Source organism: Tinamus guttatus, unplaced genomic scaffold (genome assembly GCF_059628265.1).
Source record: "Tinamus guttatus ecotype Peru unplaced genomic scaffold, ASM5962826v1 Tinamus_guttatus_pri_ptg000125l, whole genome shotgun sequence".
Lineage (NCBI taxonomy): Eukaryota > Metazoa > Chordata > Aves > Tinamiformes > Tinamidae > Tinamus > Tinamus guttatus.
Window position 1 is genome coordinate 6,911,624 of NW_028288659.1, and position 19,321 is coordinate 6,930,944.

Genomic DNA, 19,321 nt, shown 5'->3' on the forward strand with positions numbered 1-19,321 from the left:
AATCGAAACAAATAGTTGTTGCCAGTAGGAATATTCAAGCCCTTATGCAGAAAATGCAGTTTTCAGGATCTGATCTCAACAGCAGAGATCCTCAAACAAACCTTCACTTTTTGCACCATATTTTTTCATGACCCGTCGTAACCCCACGTCCTGTCACTGTGAATAGGAATAAAGGCTTTCCTATACATGTTTTCACTTTTCCTGTTTCTGAAAGAAATGAGATGTTGTTTAACAGCAAATATAATTTGGATGTGATTATTACTGTTGAGAGAATAAGTGCTGGCTGGCTGGTTAGGGAGCCAAGAAAGGTTTCTAGCCACAGGCAAAGAAAATAGCAACTGCATGCCTTTGCTGAAAGGCACTAACATCAGGCTTGAGAGAGAGTGCTCTTTGCAGGCATAAAGAAAATCCCATCACATATTGGGTACTGGAGTATGGCAGTGTTTAGTTGCAACATATGTTCTCATCCTGCAAAGTTCCTGGTCCCAGAAGACTTGTAAGCTGTATCCAACTCTGGGCAAAAGAATCCTAATACAAAAAAAGGCTATAACCATGCAGTAATCATCTGTTTAAGAGTGGGGGTGGGAAGAAGTGGGAAATACAGAGGGGATATATTTTCTTTTTCAGTGTGGTAAACGACTATATCTGTAAAAACAGCCAGCAAACTATATAAGATCTTAGGCCCTGATAAGTAGGATACTTAACTCCACCCTGAAATTATTCGGATTGCATGCAATTCTTTGGCAGCTGGGACCTTACAGTCCCCAGATTCCCAGGTTCCTTAAAAATTTTCTTTGGCAAAACTTTTAATAACAGTGTAGAACAAGTGCAAGTCAAAGTGAATGCAAGAAGACTGCCAAAACTTAGTGTCCACTCTATGTAGTCAATAGGTTGTATAACCTCCATCATTCCAAAAGCAATGTTTCCCTTTGGATACAGTGGGCTTGCTCTGGATTATACTTTCCTCTGTTGCTTACATCCCTATTGCATGTTCATATCACTGTAGTTTCTAAGAAACTTTGTAATTTTTAAATTACACCACAGTACTAAGCCAGCAGCTATCACTGGACATGCCTAGAGTAGTAACATGACTGAAAATTTATCCCCAAGTTAAGTTCAAATGAAACTCTTCAGTAGCTTGCTTCTGGACTGTTTTTCTTATAAAAATAGAAATGTTATGTACAACAAAAAATCTTTTTTTTTTCTTTTTTTTGCCTAAATATATCCGTTATCTTATAAAATTATAAGGAACATATAGTTTATATAATATGAATAGTTTGGTTGGAAATACTTTTTTTCTTAGAAAATTCATCTGGAAATGAAACTAACAGTCTCGGATTTTTTTTTTATTTTTTTTTAAAGTTTTTTACAGAGAACACCCCAATTTTCTATCACCCTGTTTCAGAAAAAATTAAAACAGCCCAAAACCCAAGAAAGATCTAGTGAAATCTGTGGAGTACTCTTAAAATAAATGGGAGGGGTAAAATCCTATGAAGAAAAAATGTTAGCTGTTTGGCCCACAAATAAATGTTTGGGCAGTGTACAAAGATTTGTCAATGTCTTGTTGATTTGCTCTGAAGTTCATTTCAAACATTTTACCTAAGGCTAACTGAAAAAAAAAATATTTGGAATGAAACATTTCAATATAAAATGCCTTTTTTCCAGAACTTTCAGGAAAAGTTTTTGGTTTTTCTGAATTTCCTTTTTTTTTTAAATTGGAACCAAATATTCCAGTCTCTTATTTTCCACTTTTTTTCCTTTTCCTTTCAGCACCCTACTTTCTCTTTTGACTTAATGCAATGTAAAGACTAATGTCTAGGGATTATTCACTCTCTTAAGTTTTTCCCTCTCCCATTTCCTTTGTGACCTTCCAAATTATTCTTAACTTTGGAAATGATGCAGCATAATAAAAAGAAAAAAATGAAGCTTTGTAGCCCTACAAGTTTTCCAAAGTAGAGAAGTTTTGAAAAGTTGTAGAAGAGCAAATACATTTCCTGATGAATAAAATTAATGACATTCATAGAAAAAGAATGGGCAGAAGAAGTGTTTCAAGCCATATGAAACAGAAGTATTGATAGCATTAATTTAAAAAATATATATTTTTCCTTCAAGCATTTATACCTTTTAATATCAGAAAAGACCACTAGATTATGCAGTTCTCCTGTATATCAGACACAGAATATTGCCATTTACTCTTACTTGGGCCAGGAAAATTGTGCCCAATCAATAGGCAACCTTTAAGGATTGCTAGTGGGCTTCCTTTTTGATTATAGGTTTTACAAGGTTGACCAGTGTTGATTACAGCTTGAATCTTACCTAATAATGTTGCCATTGGTCAGCAGAGATTGGATGCATGCTATGCATTTCTCTTCAATCTCTTAGTGCATTACAGCAATAAATAAAATGAAGTACAGCCTGAGCTAAATCCAAAAAAAAAAAAAGCTAGCTAGGACATCAGGATTTGGAATCACAAAACAAATCCAAGGACCTGGATATACATTTTGGTGTTTAGTCAGCACTGTGCTCCAAGATATTGCATCTGAACTCCTGCCAATGCCTTACACACCTCAAATCTTTCTGTACTGCCTTTCCTGTTCTTATGGCAGATCAGAGATGTCCTTAGATATAAACTTAAATATCTTACTGACTTTAGACCTTAGTTCATGTAAAATAAGAGCAGTCAATCAGATGAGTAACTGACAATCTGAGAAAGCAATAAACTGATCAAATATTTGGCCTGAAAGCAAATGAAACACGGATGTGAACAGCAGGGTTGCACTGACTGAAACATCTGAAGCAGACTTCCACAGATGCACAGACGAATATTGCTGGAATTTCCTGAGCGTATTTCAAGTGTCAGGGTGTGAATATGCCAGGCCCTCCATGGGAAGTGTCACTCCAAATGTGAAAGTGACCCAGATCTTACAACCCATCAGTCAACAAGCAATGGCTACACACTGGCCACTTGTCTTTGCTGTGATGCCATATGACAGTACCCACTGATAGTGACGGAAACACATTCTGTGGCTTCCCATATCTTCAAATAGCTTTCATGCTTGACATTGCTATTAGGTTTTTGTTTGTTTGTTTGTTTGTTTGTTTGTTTTTGAGTACTAATAGTGGAAAGTCCAGGAGAATAGTCAAACGGACAATAGAATGGGACTATGATTAAGAAATAGATAGTACAGATCCTTGTGGTATCCTAAATCGTAAAGTAGAGGTGCATAAAAAGTGTGTCAGGAGACAGTAGTGAGTACTCACGAGACTAGCAAGGCATCCAAGAATGATCCAAGATTTTTTAAAAATACGTGTATGATCAAGATAAAAAGCAAAGGGAAGAAAACAATCATGAAAGATGAAGAGAGAATCAGAGGAACTTTTTATAGTTGTGAGGAAGGAGGGAAAATACGTAGGAGAAGAGAATTTAAAGCAGAGAAATATAACATAGGAAAAAGAAGTAATGATTTGAGAAATACGTGTCAAAGTTGCTTCAGAAATAATAGCTTTGAGTAGGTGTGAAGGGGGAAAAAGATCACAGAGGAAGTGGCAGGGGATATAGAAAACGCATGGAGATGGGAAAAGTCAAGAGTCAAAAAAATAACAACGAGAACTGTGAGGAGGAATATTTGAGGGTGAAAGGAAATCTGATATACACATGCCAAAAAGCAATTTCTCACTCTGCACTTCTTTTTTCTTTTCTTGATTTTCCCCCGGTCTCTTATATTTCTTTCCTGTTTGTTTATATTTATGCTGCAAAAAGAGTGGTGTCTGTGTTAATGCTGCTGATACTACCTCTATCCTTGTTGACTTAATTACTTTGTCAGCTTTCTTGGCTTACCTGCCATAGGTGGCTTTGCTATGTAGGAACTAGAGGAATATGACTGTACCCACACACATCAAAATCAAGGGCTACACTGCCTACGAGAAATGAAACAATTCCAGGGAATATGCCTGAGAGATGAATCCCACCTTTCTCTATTAAGTCAATAGCGTGCACCCTGGCAGAATTTTGACCCGGGTCAGAGAGCAGTCACTTCCCAAGACTGGTTCAGGGAGGGCCATTCCCAGTAGGCAGTTTGAATGCAGTCATCCCTGTTTGGTGGGTAAGTGATTAGTACGGAAGCAGTATGTGTTAGAGAATATTCCCTAGCCCATTTAGTTTGATAGCATGGATGCAGCTAAAGGGTGTGTTGTTTTGTCTTTTTTAAAGGAAGTATGTAGTTACACCTTACCTTACCTTGGAACAAGGTCCATTTCTTTCAGATAAGAAAATGTGAAGTTAGAAAACTGCTAAAAATCCTACCCTGTGTCTCCAAGTGCAAGAAGCAAGGTACACAGAATAGCAGAAACACCTCCAGTCAATGTGCCTGTTAGATGTGCCTGTATAAATCTTGTGGAAAAAAAAAAAAAAAAGTGGAGCTGAAAGTAAAGCTAGGGAGTATGATGAAATCATTGCCTGCCGTGCTGAAAAATATTAGCACTGTATTTGTACAAACCATAACACAATGGCGTTCTGTCCATCCCCACATTTCTAAGCTCTAGAGAGGAATGTTATATATGAAAGTGGGCAGTATCACTTGATTAGTGTTTTCTCTAATTGCTGTGCTTATTATTATAAATTATATACATATAGAGTAGTTAGGAGACTTAGCCTAGAAGCAGCATGTATCTAGTGTGAAATGTGCAAATGCTGATCCTGTAAATTGATAGATAATTTCATGGAGAAAATCTGTGGTTAGATATGGGTAGCCATGTGCTTTCAGGTCTCCCTTCACTTCCTACTAACATTAGTTCATATCCACGACATATTGAAGATGAAAGATGCTACAGGATTTATTTTGCTTCACTGGTTTGTGATGATATTGTGGCTATCCAGATAGCCAGCTGAAATAAAATATCAAACAAAAACAAGTTTTTAATGTGCATGCTGCATCAATGAGTATAGACATTTTGTTACCCAAGACGTTCTTCTCAATTAGCAGGCATAGAGGAATAGAGCATAGAGGAAAATTCTGTCTTTTATAAGACACTGGAGTGGTTAAGAATGGAGCACAATGCTGTGATCTTGTCAGACTAAACACTCTGGACTTGTATTCTCCATCTGTTTCCGTTCAGGTCAAGTGCATATGCTTTTCATTTATTACTGTCTGTCTTCTGCATGACAGGGAACACCTAGTGCTCCCACCTGATATCAGCTCCTGATGATCCTGGATGATGTACAGAGATTCATAGCAAGACACAGTCATTGACTTGAAAAGTCTCCGTGACTATGACAAAAAACGGATGCCCTAAAACAGATTCAGGTGGAAGATTAGGAGCTACAATGCAAACAGATTAAGGTGAAATCCTGACCTCATGTCAGTGAAAGCTTTGCTGTTCATTTCCATATGACCTGGATTTCTTCCCTACCCAACTTGTCCAAAACTACACAGGAAACCTGCATCAGGGAGAGGAATTGAACTTTGAGTCCCTGTCCAGTGACATCATCTTCCTGTCAAAGGGATGGAATGATGTTGACATGCTCCATGCATGGCTCTGTCCGTGAAATTAATGGAAGTTATACACAGGGAAGGCCTACAGCCTGGGATCATTCGTCCCTCTACTTTCTTTCCATCTCCTCTTAATTCTGATAGTTCCGACCACATGAGATGAGTGAAACTCAGCAAGTTCACAAAGAAGTTGTATAGGATGGGTACAAATTGAAACGCAGGAAGTTCCATCTCCATGTGAGGAAGAACTTTCCTGTGAGGATGACAGAGCCCTGGAACAGGCTGCCCAGAGAGGTGGCAGAGTCTCCTTCTCTGGAGATCTTCCAAACCTGCCTGTATGTGACCCTGTGCCACGTGCTCTAGGTGTCCCTGCTGTAGCAGGGGGGTTGGACTAGATGATCTCTAGAGGTCCCTTCCAACTTCAACCATTCTGTGATTCTGTGATTCTGTGATTCTGTGAACCTTTTATACTCTGACTGTGAGCTTAGGTTTGAAATTAATACAAAATCTCTCTCTCAAAAAAAGACCTAATTTTATTTGGTTTGGGGTGAAAACCTAGTGAAAACAATATTTTAGATGGCTTTTATATATATATATATATATACATACATACATACACAAAAGAAGTTACACGTTTTTTTTGAAAACCACTCCAAATTTTCATGTCATGAAGCCAGGTTTTGGAGAAAAAACACGGAAATAGAGTAATGGTGCCCAATTTCAGACTGGTGATAAAGGATCGGAATATTTTAATCTGCTCTATTCTGGGTTCATTTCATCTCTGAAGTTGGACATACATTCAGTAGCTACCTAAAATGGTAGAATACCAAGACACTTTCCACTCATTAGTAGTTTCCTGTACCAAAACATTTGCTAAAAGGTTTTCATATATAGATATATATTAACATTAAATCTCCTTCCTCAGGGACTCACATTGATCCTGTCTGAAAACTCATGACTTAGTGCCCTAAGAGTTTTATTGATGAGAATTTTAATTACAGATAGGACAACCCAAGCAAAAGAGATAAAACTGTAAGGACTAAACAAAATGCATGCCAGTGTTTCTCTATAATGACAAACCACCAGCCTATGCCTGTAAAAAGACAAGATTACAGAAGTGTAGCAAACCAGTTTCTCTGGCAGTGAGAGCTCATGAATGCTTGCTCCTGTAACGGGTGACAACTGTTGGGGTTAGCATGGATATTCTACAGGACCCTTATTTTCTCCATGTAATGTGAAATAATAATTCTGTGGATTAAAGATAGGCAAACAGTGATATACCAGCTAATTAAGTATAGCAAGAGCCTGGGAAGGAAGAGATTTAAGACAAAAGGAGCCTGGATAGAATCTCATGAGAAATACATGCAGTACTTCATAGAGTGTGGGTGTGCGCATGCAGTTTAAATCCAGACTAGATAGTTACTAGATCATAATTAAGTCAAGGGAAAAAAATCTAAGTGTGCTTTTTGTAATGAATTGTTCTTCTCGGAAAGCTCTACTGATGTTAAAAATGTGATGAAGCATTCAAAAAAGGAAGAACCAGAACTCATTAAATGTGGTAAAATCTATTTTGCTAAAGAGAAGTTGTACACAAACATACTTTGACTTCTAGGTAGAAGTTCTCGTACTCACACAAGAACTTACATCTCGTATGCCTCTCATCTATATAATGAATTAAGAAGAGGTACTCATTGTGGCATCCTTGCAACACTTTCCTTTAAATAATCAGTCTTAAATATTGATCCTTTCAACCAAGAACAAGATTTTTCTAGGAAAATCAACATTGTGTTTTCAGTTTTAAAGTCTGCTAAAATTTTAAGTAGCTATCACATTTCTCAAGTCACAGAACCACACACAGAATCACAGAATGGTTGAAGCTGGAAGGGACCTCTAGAGATATCTAGCCTAACGACCCTGCTTAAGCAGGGGCACCTAGAGCATGTGGCGCAGGGTCACATCCAGGTGGGTTTTGAACACAGTATTCTCATTGCTACAGCTTTGCTAGTGCCTAAAACAGTACTTGGCTGTGTGAGGTGAAACCCTTGAAGTCCCATTCTTTCTGCCAATCCATGAGAAATGAAATGGAGATGAAAGAGAAAGGAATAAAGGGGATATAAATTGTCAGTCAACTAGGAGACACCTAAGCTGTGAAGGAAGATGGCCCATTTCAGATCTTAGTTTACTTATATTTATATTGTGTTTGCTATCAGATAATACAATAGCTAGTAAGACTAGGGATGACTTAGGGAATTAGCTTTGATTAGATTCTACAAATGTCACAAAGGAGTTTTTCTAACCTAGGAGTGACTGATAAGTGTTTTGATAAGAAACGTTCTGATTTCATTTCAGTGCTACCATCTGGTGGACAAAATGCAGATAGCCAAAATCAAATTGTAACACTGGAACATTCTGATACAGGGAGTTTTTGTTTTATTTTGAAGAGGAAACATAAGATATTATTAAAACAACTTGAACATCTGGTTTGGGGATAAAGTCATTTTACAGTGTCGTTGCCAAACCTCAGGGCCAAGCGCACAGAGAACAACCTTCCCTTCCAGCCTCTCCATAATGCATAACACCAAACTGTAAAATTTCACATTGTCCAACACAAATGAAGAACAAAATATAGTGAAGCAATAGTAGCACGCATCTAGAGGAATTTACCTGATATCTGGAAAGCTAGGGAATTGTAGGAGCTATACTTCAATTCGTTCCTGTTTTCGTAAGTCTATTTCCGCATAAGATTTAAACTTTAGAATTGTAAAAGCCAACAACAGGGAGAAGGAGTCTTGTTTATTTTAGTATGGGTAAGTTAAAGACAAAGTTACATTAGGCATTTTGAGAAACAGAAGAAGCATACAAAATGGTTAGGAAAGCTTTGTGATTATGTATTGAAAAGCTCTCTGTTAAGATGTCTCAGTGAAGAGCAGTGCTCTTCACTACTCTTAGAACTTATGGTTAAGAAGAAAACAAAGGTCAAATCCAACCTTCGTCAGAAGCTGTCTGGGCATTTGGTATATGGGGGAAAAACAACTAATTGCATTTGCTTTCAAATGAATCTGGCCTCAAATCTCAAGCATTCATGTACACTTCTTCCCATTAAAATATATACAACTGATATAACCACATTGTTTTAAGTTTTACAAAGCCTCAGGGGAGATTTAACTGAAAACTTTTTGGGTATTGAAATTCTGATGCCATTGACAGTGTGGCTGAGATTTCACCCCTAGCATCCTTCATCTTTCCTACTTACATATGAGAAAATGTCAGGATAAGAACTAGCACTGCTGCCTGAAATGGTTCCAGTCCCTACTCCAGTACTCTCTTTGGCTCTCTGCCTGCCCCAATACTAACTGTCTTTTAAAATGTGGTTCAAGTTGTATCATACTGTCTGGCATCACTGTGACCTTTAACCTGGTATAAATCCATGAAAATGAAACCCAGCTTAGCAAAGTTTAATCAATATTATTATTTTTGGAGCAGGTGTGAATACAGTCCCAATGATCTCTGACTTGGAGCTGATGTATTAAATCCTTTGATTTAACTCAACAGACTTTATATAATAATCTTCTCTGTTTAAGTGCTGATATTGGTATTTTTTGAGTCTTGGGTAATGTAAATCTGCTACTCCAGAAGGTCAGCCAGTAGGTGACTTAATGTCTCTAAGAACTTCCACTAATGAGTACAACAGTAATTCATGATAATTTCAACCTTAGTAATAAGGTTCACAGAGATCTGGTCAAGCATTCCAAAACTCCAGCTTCATCAGGAAATCTGTACTGTGGTTGAATGAGAATGAGAATAAGAAAACATTTTCTGAGATTGGTCTTATATATTGCTTTTCTGAGTGTCTGCCAGCCTGTCTGTTGGAACAAACATCTATTCTTCCAGTATAGGTTAAAGTAATTTCTATTTTTCCTAATACAGTCTTGGCCCTTGGCTTACAAGTGATAATGATCAGATTCAAGAAAGATTGAGCTGGGCTGCTATGTTATATGTAAAGAAATATGAACCTTTATTTGATTCTTAATGAAATATGTTCCTGAAGTCTCAGCCTCTCTACACAATTCATGTTGAAATAGTGAACAAATATTAGGAATTCTCAGCTTTAAATGGCTGGAGGGCAGAGCAAAACAATTGATGTTTATTTAATTTGATTTCCTGTAACAAGTGTTTGAAAATTACAGAAGTTTGGTTTTGTTTCTTCATTATCATTCTTTGTAGAAGGACTTCTCTATGGAGTAGCCCGGGAGTTCAGACATTGCTCCTACTAAAACCATACCTATGGAATGATGCAGGCTGACCCAGAGATGCTGCTTCTCCTGCATGCAAAGGCAATGCCTTATAACTTTTGAGAGACCATGCTGATGGCAGCAGCTTCTGCTGAATGCCAAGCTCCAAAAGAGCTTGGCAGGTGCTTGAGGGGTTCACTGTCGTGTGATCACTGTTACTTTTCTTCTGCTTAGCTGTTCCCTAGGCATTCAGCACGTGCTCTTGTCAAAGACTGACTATTGGGCTAGGCAGAGCTTTGGCGTGACACAGCCAGGAACAGAGCTCCTAGTTTTCCTGAGCTGGGAACTCAGGGTATTTGGGGGCTGGGAGCAGCTGCTTTGCGTCGGAGATGATACCTCACTCTGAGCAATCAGTTCCTGGCTTTGTGTGAAAGTGGAATGATTTTTGAGTGGCAACTGATTTTTGGCTCCTCTCTATATGGAATTCAGATCTTTTTCACTCTTCCTTCAAGGCCCTCCTGTAAAAATACCAGCCATAAAGTATTCCCTCAGAATTTCTTTACTTATGTCTTTATTTTGATTGCAATTGTATCTTTTAGAAAGTGATCCAGTTTTGATATGAACATTTGATTTATTTCTTTCCTTCCTCAACAATTAATGACCATAGCATGTATATGTATACACACATACGTACATACATACATATATAGATATATGTGTATGTATTTATTGGCTTAGAGATAGGACAGTATATGGCAGGGAAAAGACCTAAATAACGTGCTCAAAAGAAAAGAATGAAAACAGAACTGTAAGGACTACTTACTCAAATTTTAGTGTCTTTTGAAGAAACATTGTTTTTAACACTTCTCCCCATTTTTGGCTTTCTCTCCATGGCAGTTTTAAATAACCATTTTGAACTAAGCATGCTTTATAGGACAGAACTGGAAACCACACCTCTATTTCAGGATAAGGTACTGGCAGTACTTTAAGAGCAATATTCTTTTGATGAGATGATCCAGGAGACCTGCTAGATTTGGGCTTTCAGCAAGTCGCTTTATTTTTCTGATGACCCATGCAGATGAGTGTGTACACACTGTCTTGGGCTCTGCTGTGTCATAGGCAGCATGACTTGTCTACATCAGAACAACCTTGTCTGACCTTATTTTCTTGCTCATAGGCCACACTGGTGTGAGTCTTACTGCTAGTATCAGTGTCACTAAACATACCAAAAGACCTTCCAAAAATAAGCAAATGGGGCTGCCTGTGTCCTTCACAGGAGGTCTAAGTTTTAAGCTGAAATGAGAGTATCAAAGATGATGTCCTGTTAGGGCTGTATATATTTTGATATGTCCAGCAATACTAGATTTGAGAGAGGCAATTTCCTGTATTTAATGTTTTAACATACTGAGTGGTGAGGTAACAATTGCTTTCCATAACAGCACTTTTTTACGTTTCTTTTTTTTTTTTTTTTTGCCGGTAGAAGTCCTTTCCTTTCCATTTTCATACAACAGCTGCTTCCTACAGGATGACTTTAATGCTGTGCACATTACAAAGCGGTATCAAATGTGACAATGGCTGGATGGGCTTCAAGTATGTTGGAAGAGAACCCTGCTAGTCCTCAAAGTGCCTGGGATGGGTCGCAGGGGATCAGAAAGAGCAGAAGAGCACTCCTTTCAGGTCTGGAACCACATGAGTCCATGTACCCTGGGCTTTTGTTATTGGCGCATCAGCCATCATTTCACATGCATTCTACCAATTCCCCAGGCTGGCCTGGTCCTTGGGTTCCTTCTGCCAGACTTTTTCAGACTGTTTTCTAGAGTCCTTCCCTAGAGGATCACTCCCACCTCCTTTATGTCAGAATGGATAACAAGTCACTTACCTCAGTAAGTCAGCAGAGTTTATAAAACATGTCCCAGCAGGCTTCACTATGGATAATAAGGCAGGTTGTCTCTGGCAAACGCTGGTGATTTGTGTTACAGTACTTTTCAAAGCTATGGTAAAATAGGGTTTGCAGAGATGCTGGCCTTTGAGAATTCCATTTCTCCAGTTTTGTTGATAGGATTTTTCCCCCTTTTGGCTTTCTGTGTGCGAGCAATAGTATCCATGACCTTTATGAATATACTTAAGATCCTTTTGTGGCCAGCAATGATGTCTGGCACTATAATATTTGATTATGGCCAGCAGAAGAGAAAGTGAAAATGTAGCCTCCCTATAGAAATTGTACAGATTTCAGGGGGAGAAAGCATATTGAATATACGGATTACAGGACAACTCTCCTGTGTAACTGGCTGGCTTCCCAGGCTTTTGCTATTGATGCGGTATATAATAAATGGCACTACATCCCATTTACCTTCTCTTTGCTGGTTTTGAACAATGCCCTAATGAGTGAAAAGTTCTTGGATTTCCACACTAGCTCTTTCAAGACCCAGTAGACTCCAGTGCAATTCCTTCTTTATTTTCCTGAAGCATCACACAAACACTTTGTCAGACCTGTGGGGCATATTCTAGCAGTTCCCTTGAGTTTGCCATTACACTTTAACTCTAGAGATGGAAAAGTCAACATCTTTGAATGTTCTGTCCTTAAAGCCAAGTCTTGGGGCAGGACTGATGACTACTGCTACATTTTCAGAAGTTGGGGTTCCCCAGAGTCTGGGAGTTACTGCCTGCCCTGCTATCTGGACTGGGAATAGGCAGGTCTGAGAGTTTCCTGTTTTTTACAGTAGGATGCCAGTCCTGTGAGTCGTGAACTGTCAGTGATGTTATGCAGGCCAAGTATATTCCTGTTGAAGTAGATGATTATGTTTGCACATTGTCAGCAGAAACTGAATCATTGCATTTTGTACAGCTCTATTAAGGACCCAAATCCCCTTTTGCAGTTAGCAGACAAAACTCTATCTTTTGACTCACAAGAGATGAGTCAATGAATATTTAGGGCAAAATCTTAGAAAGCACAATCTAGTTAAGTCAATTCTGCTGTTTGGATGACTGTTAAAAGTTGGTTTTCACTGATCAAGTCTTAAGTACTTGAGGGGTAGTGTGATAACAAACTTCCCCTACACAACTTTTCAGTTCTGAACAAGCCAAGAGAATATTTCCTACCTTAGACCCTTAATTAAGGATGAAAAAATTCCAGTGAAGTCACAGAGTCTCCTTGCATTCTTAAGCATGTATGCAAGAGCAGGGCCTTGTGAATCAAAATCCAGTGCAAACACATAAGCTTAGATTATACAAGGGAATAAAGAGGAACAAATAATATCATGTTATTAAAATATTACTTTTATGGAGCTCTTATAGGAAGTTTTGCTGGAGATTGAGTCAGCTCTTGCCACTCAAAACTCCTGAGAGAGATCATATGCATTTGCTTTGTGTACAGGAGCTTCTGTTAAGACTAATAATTATATACAAGCTTCCTGACACTGTACTTAAAATCACACATACAATCACACATGGCCTTCCCCATGCCTCTGCATGAAAAACAGCTATAGAGTGAGTCTAGGGCAGAATCATTGACTTTCGGCAAATATGAACATTATAGTTTGATAGTTCATTTGTCATTATTTAAAAGAAAAGATGTCCATAGTCCAGAATAAATTTTCTTTGGAGGTTCCTTATCTGGAATAAATAGAAGGAATTATATAATGTTATATATGATGTTGTGTATTTGTAGATTTCTTCCTCAGTTGCAGCAACATTCTGCTCTCTATGGGTAGTGTGTGGCCTGAATCTAACCTTCAAATTTAAGCCCCTATAGAAGCTGGACTTAAGATCATGCCTCAGGCCGGACTGGTTTTAGAAGGCTTAATTCAAAATCTTTTTAAACAATTGGATAAAAAGTACCTCTGACTTCACTGGGCTTGGGGTCAGGATAATGAGTCTCCAATATTTTCAGCATAAGTCCTTGTATCTTCCTATGTTTGTACATACAATGTTTTGTTTGTAAAACAGCAAAACTTAGTAAGTCCCGTACGTTTCTAACACAGACTGTGGACAAAACTACAAGTATGTAACTAAGTAATAATAATAAAGAAAACATAGACAATACATTTCCATAAAAGCAAGACAAAGTTCAAAGAGAAAACTAGACTCAGACATTCAGTTATAAAGGAGATTTATGACTGTACCGGAGAAATATTTAAATACAACATTTTCCATGTCTATGCATAGGAATATGCATCTGCATATATGCATTTATCTGCATGTTCCTATGCAGATAAATAAAATGCATTTCAATATCCTCACCTTGGTCTCTGTTTATATGAGTGTATGCCAGAATTTAGACTAAAGATAGGGATTTGCTACTGAAAACAACTAAACTCCTAAAGTCTAATCTAGATGTTGGTGTTAGTTCTTAGAGGAGTAAAAGAGGATGTATTGAAAGCAGTGAAGCTGCTGTTGATAGTGTTTTTTTTTTTTTTAATCTTCAGTATTACATTTTGCAGTATGTGGTAGGGATGAAAGCAGTGCACAGAATGAATGAATGTTTCAATAGCTGGTGTGTATGAAGCAGTTAGCAGGAAACATTATGTACCAGATGATGTATACCCTTAAAGCACACAGTCTGTCTTCAGTGTTTCTGTAGAATTCCAGGTCTTAAAAATCTGGTTCTGTTTAGGCCTTTTTTTGGTGTTGCAAAAAAAAAGCCAAGCAGTTTTCCTCTTAAGACTTTGTCTTTTACCATATCTGGGAAAAAAAAATTACTTTGCTTTGTCAGCCTAAATATCATGTTGCAGAACAGGATGAGATGTAGTCCATTCAACTGTACAATGGTTTTACTAGGTATTGTACTGCAAAAACTGCTCCCTCCTACTGCACAGAAGGGCAACTACTCATGGAGCATAATTTCCTGGGGACCATGAGCTGTGGCGTTATCATTCAGTCAGATAAAATAACCATTTTATGCTGCTGACTCAGATTTGCCTGCGTGGAAATAGCAACAATAGATAGAGGAAGCCATGAAGGTCAAAGACTAGTGAAAACAGCAACTAGGACACCAAAGTTACCAGTCCAACCTCATTCATTCTTATGATAGGTTGAAACCTACATTTCCAATGTAAATTTAGTCCTGGATGGTTTGCAACCTTTGACACTCTTACCATCCTTAACGTTTTCAAATTTCATCTTGATATCTAGGTTTGTACCTTCTCTTATATCTGATGAACTTGCAGAGAATCGTCAGTACATCTCACAGACTTTGTTTTGCTAGGTTGAACAACCATTTTTTCAGGTACTCTCCTATAGGGCAAGGTATTCCTTTCCCTGATTGGCTGTGTGGCCATTCAATCTACCTGCTCTATATTGAATGTTTCTTTGTTGAATATGGATTGTGGGAGGATTTTACTGTGTTTATCACAGAGACCTTTGCAATGGCATTAATGTCTCCCTTTCACAGCTGTCATCTTCTTCCTGGCTGCATCTCACTAATAACTTGTGTCAGTATTTCCCTTTTGCCCTGTCCTGTTATAACTGTCCTAATAGAGCAGTAGCTGTACACTGTGGCACCATAACCAAGATTTTGTTGCAAGGTTATACTTGGATATTGCCACAGAAGTTTCAAATGGAAAGTTCTTTCTATTTGCATTTGTCATGTAGATTCACTGCTCAGTCTTGACTTCAGAAATCAAAAGGTGATTTTAATAGGTATGATATTTGTGGAGAAAGAGCCAAACAAGTAAGGTTGTTTTCATACCTGTTTTTATTCCCCCTTTTGACCATTTTCTTTTGGTGATTATTACAAAAGATGCAGGAAACAAGATACATAGAGGCAGCTTATGCCAAATGATTTCACTTCAATGGGATTTGGAGAGAAAGGCATTTTGCTTTTTTTTTTTTTTTTTGGAATAGGATAGCATTCAAGGGAGAAGAGCCTTCTATGATCTACTCCTGACTTTCCGCACCATCCTTAGCCATGGACTGCCATCAGAGAGCCATAAGAGTCTTGTTTGAGCAGGGGACCTGGGTGGCCACTGCAGTGCTCTCCCAGGGAGCAGGCACAACTCCATAACCTGGAGCACTTCTGCCTGAAGCTGCCAATACATATTCCTCAGTGTTCCCTCTAAGAGAGAATAATTTCCTCCCTCTTTGAGTGCTTTGCTTCATCATCATCAACTGATCACAGTAGTTAGGCAATGCATATCTTTCTTACTGATGGTTGGTTCAATGACTGGGGTGACACCAGGAAACTACAGCTCGCCCTGACAGTGGATTTTCACCTACTGCCGTGTGGTCACTTGGCAACTGTGTACATATATATTAGCAGGGGAGCAGTAGACGTATGGATTACGTGTCTGAAGATACTGATCCTTTACATGGAAAGGAGAGTCCATGGAGAGAGACAGTCTGCCTGTTCTTTGGGTCCTTAAGGACACTTTTGTTTACCTCATTTGTGGAAGAATTGTAGGCATTTCCAGAGTACATTCCAGCTTGCTTCTGCATCTCCTTCTCCAAGGAAAGTATAGGAACTCAAAGGAAAACATTAGGCTAGTTTAAATCAAGACGAAACAAGCCCCAGTTAAAGTATTAAGAATGGATTAGATGGGATTGATCAGGATTCACTAGAAGTCCATTAGAAATTCATTACGAATAATGCCTATCCCCTGAGAGCATGTTGTATATCAATGCTGCTGCTATCATTACTATGAAGAACATCAATAATAATAACAGTCTAAATAGTACATGAAGGACACCTATGTCTGATACAAAATGCTCTGTGTGATTTGAATGAAGCATTATTCAATAGTTAATCTACTGCCTGTCTGCTGCCCTTGAGCATTTTTTGCTGACGTTGATTGTTTGTCACTGCAGCGCAAGTCCTCCTTCAAGGCGTGATTCTTTGCCTTTCTCTCATGATTCATTTGTTTTGATTTCCAGCTTTCTTTTTTACTGTGGGTAGAAAATTCAGCCATCAGCAACGACTGACCTTTTTTGTATTTGAGACGCAAGGCTCTATTTTGTGGCAAGGCTACTAGAAGAAGTGCAAAAATGGCTGTAGTATTAGCCTATCACTCCACAATCCTAGAGCATCTGATCAAGCCCCTCAGTGGTCACTGCAGCTTCAGGATCCCTGTACCACACCGCTCATAGCTCCCAAAGAGGTGTTTCTCTACCTGAGGAGCAGTAAGAGTTGAAGGTCTTTCCAACTACAGCATCCTTTTTTTGATACCCCACTCATGGCACAGAGGTGAATGGAGTGCTAGGATATTCCAAAGTATTAGAGAAGTCTGTGCAAAGACCGTTAAGCCAGGTGTGAGGTGCGGTCACATCACCTCTTTGCTCCACAGCAGTCTTCCCCTAGCTGATAGTCTGGCCTGGACTGTAAATGTATTCTGAGAGGCAGGCAATTTAGAAACTCAGAAGCCACTTCTCTGCATGCTGGCCACAATTCCTGCTTCCTCTGCCAATATGCTTATGGTTTGGCATTTGTAGACACACCGCAGCTGTCCAGTTGATAAACTGACACACTCTGGGTGGCCCTTGTCTCTTGAGATTTTACAACTGCTGTTTGCTGCACCAGACATGAATTGAAGTCTTCCAAACTCTCCCACAGAGACTTTCCTGGTAGTCTGGTGTCAAGTTCAGAACAAGAATCCAGAGCAGACATTTTATTCCTGCTAACACTTGTTTTCCTATGTGTCTGCTTTCCCTCAGCTAACTGATGTCTGCGACAAACCCATGCTTTATTTACTGAGTTGTCCTGCAAAGCAGTTGTCAGTTGTTTATTGTATCCCTGCCACCCAGGAGCCCACTACCCATGAGGAAAAAAGGACTGTGTATGCCCTACATTGAATCCAAGGTTATAGATCGAATGTGTGGCTATGCATGTGCATTTCTGTGATTCTTGGGTCTCACTGCAGAGTTTTCTGCATGATCAATCTCCAGGTTAAAGAAACTCTTATCATTCACCTGTGTAGAGTAAAAAAAAAAAATACATGGAAAAAAAGTAATGTCTCCAGCAAAACTCTTGATAAATAGTAGCATATAATAATTAGTGTCTCCCTTGGATCTTTCTTGTAATCTTGTAATGCTTGCTTTACTGAAATATTCCTGCAGGAATATGTGTTTGCTTCAAGTAGCAGAAAAGGAGAAAATTCATAATAACATTTTTTTTTTCAGGACACAATTCTAGCACAAAAACTGAAATACTTTCAAATTTGAGAGACTGCTACCAAAATATTGTTTTTAGTGTTTTCCTCTTCTAACTCATGCATCATGAAATTCAGGTAATAGTGAAAATAGATTTATGAATAACTCTAATTGCATGCCAAGAAGCTACCACAGTAGAGCAACTGCTAGATGGGAGACAGGAGAAGCATTCATTTCCTTTTCCTTTTGCAGCAGAAATGTGTTAGCTCAGCAGTGTGCATATAAGCTGATGTAATCAAGCCAGGTGCATACACAGGATTTTCCAATAGGAGGTTGAGATGAGTCTGTATCATTTAAAGAGGAGGTGGAGAGCTGTGGAGGATATTTCAAGGTCACAAGGATGACTAAGGTTTTGTACCAGGTCACGTCAGTAGGGAAAGAGGCTTGAGGATGCAGAGTCATTAATGCACTGAGTGGCAAGAGAGATATGAGAAAGGCATTTAAAATTATGCAGTTCCAGATCATGTACGTTGCAAAGGAGGGAGGAGGGAACTCCCATCAGTGGGTTTCAAATTGGAAACCATCAGTAAGTTTGTGCCTGGGGCCACCATTTCTTCTGCAATTCAAACATACAGATGGTACTCATAGTAAAGACAGGGAATGGCATAAGAATTAGCTGGGGAATGTTCTTTGCTACTCCACTTGAACCTGGCAAGACCTTTAAGTAAGCAAATTCTTCTCCTTAATCATATTGGTTTTAGCAAAGCAGATCCAAAAGACAGTCTCATAAAATGTATAGAAAGTTGTGTTAAAAAAAAAAAAGTTTATTTTATTTTTTTTTTATTTTTAATCATCCTAAATGCTCCACTGCAGTTCATTCTGTCATCTGTTAAGAGAGTGTAGTTTCCCTTTGTCTTCTCAGGAGTAGAGAAAGAGATGGGACAAGGGTATGCACGTGTACACAGACATGCACACAACGAAGCTTGTAGAGAAATCTCTCCAGCTTTGTTCTTACCAGAGACTTGTATACAGTTAAACTTACTAGATAGTCTCAGTTCATCTAAGTGAAAAAGGCATTGCATAAACTGACAGCATTTTTCTCTTTTTTGCTTTAAGAACAACCCTTGTGGGAGAGTTTTGAGGAATTTAATAAGGTTGGCTTTAATGTATTTCTGCAGATAGTATTCTGAAAATACAGACAGAGGAGAGAATGATGTTCTTATTTTTCTGTTTTTGTTTTTAAACAGTTTGAGAATTCTACAAAAGATACAATTCTTTAAAAGGTTTTAGAGAATACTATAGAAAACTTTCCACTTCGTATTGCATTCTACTAAGCTCTCATTATAGGGGAGAGGCTGTCAAATGCTTTCAGTGGAATTGGGTATGCAGTTATAGACCTCACCAAAAGCAATTTGGATTATGTGTTTAACTCCCAAATTTCACTTGAGCTGTTAGTAATAGGCTGCTGCAGTTTTGTCTCCTTAACAATGACCTGCTGCTTTGACAGAGTCTGGGACTCTG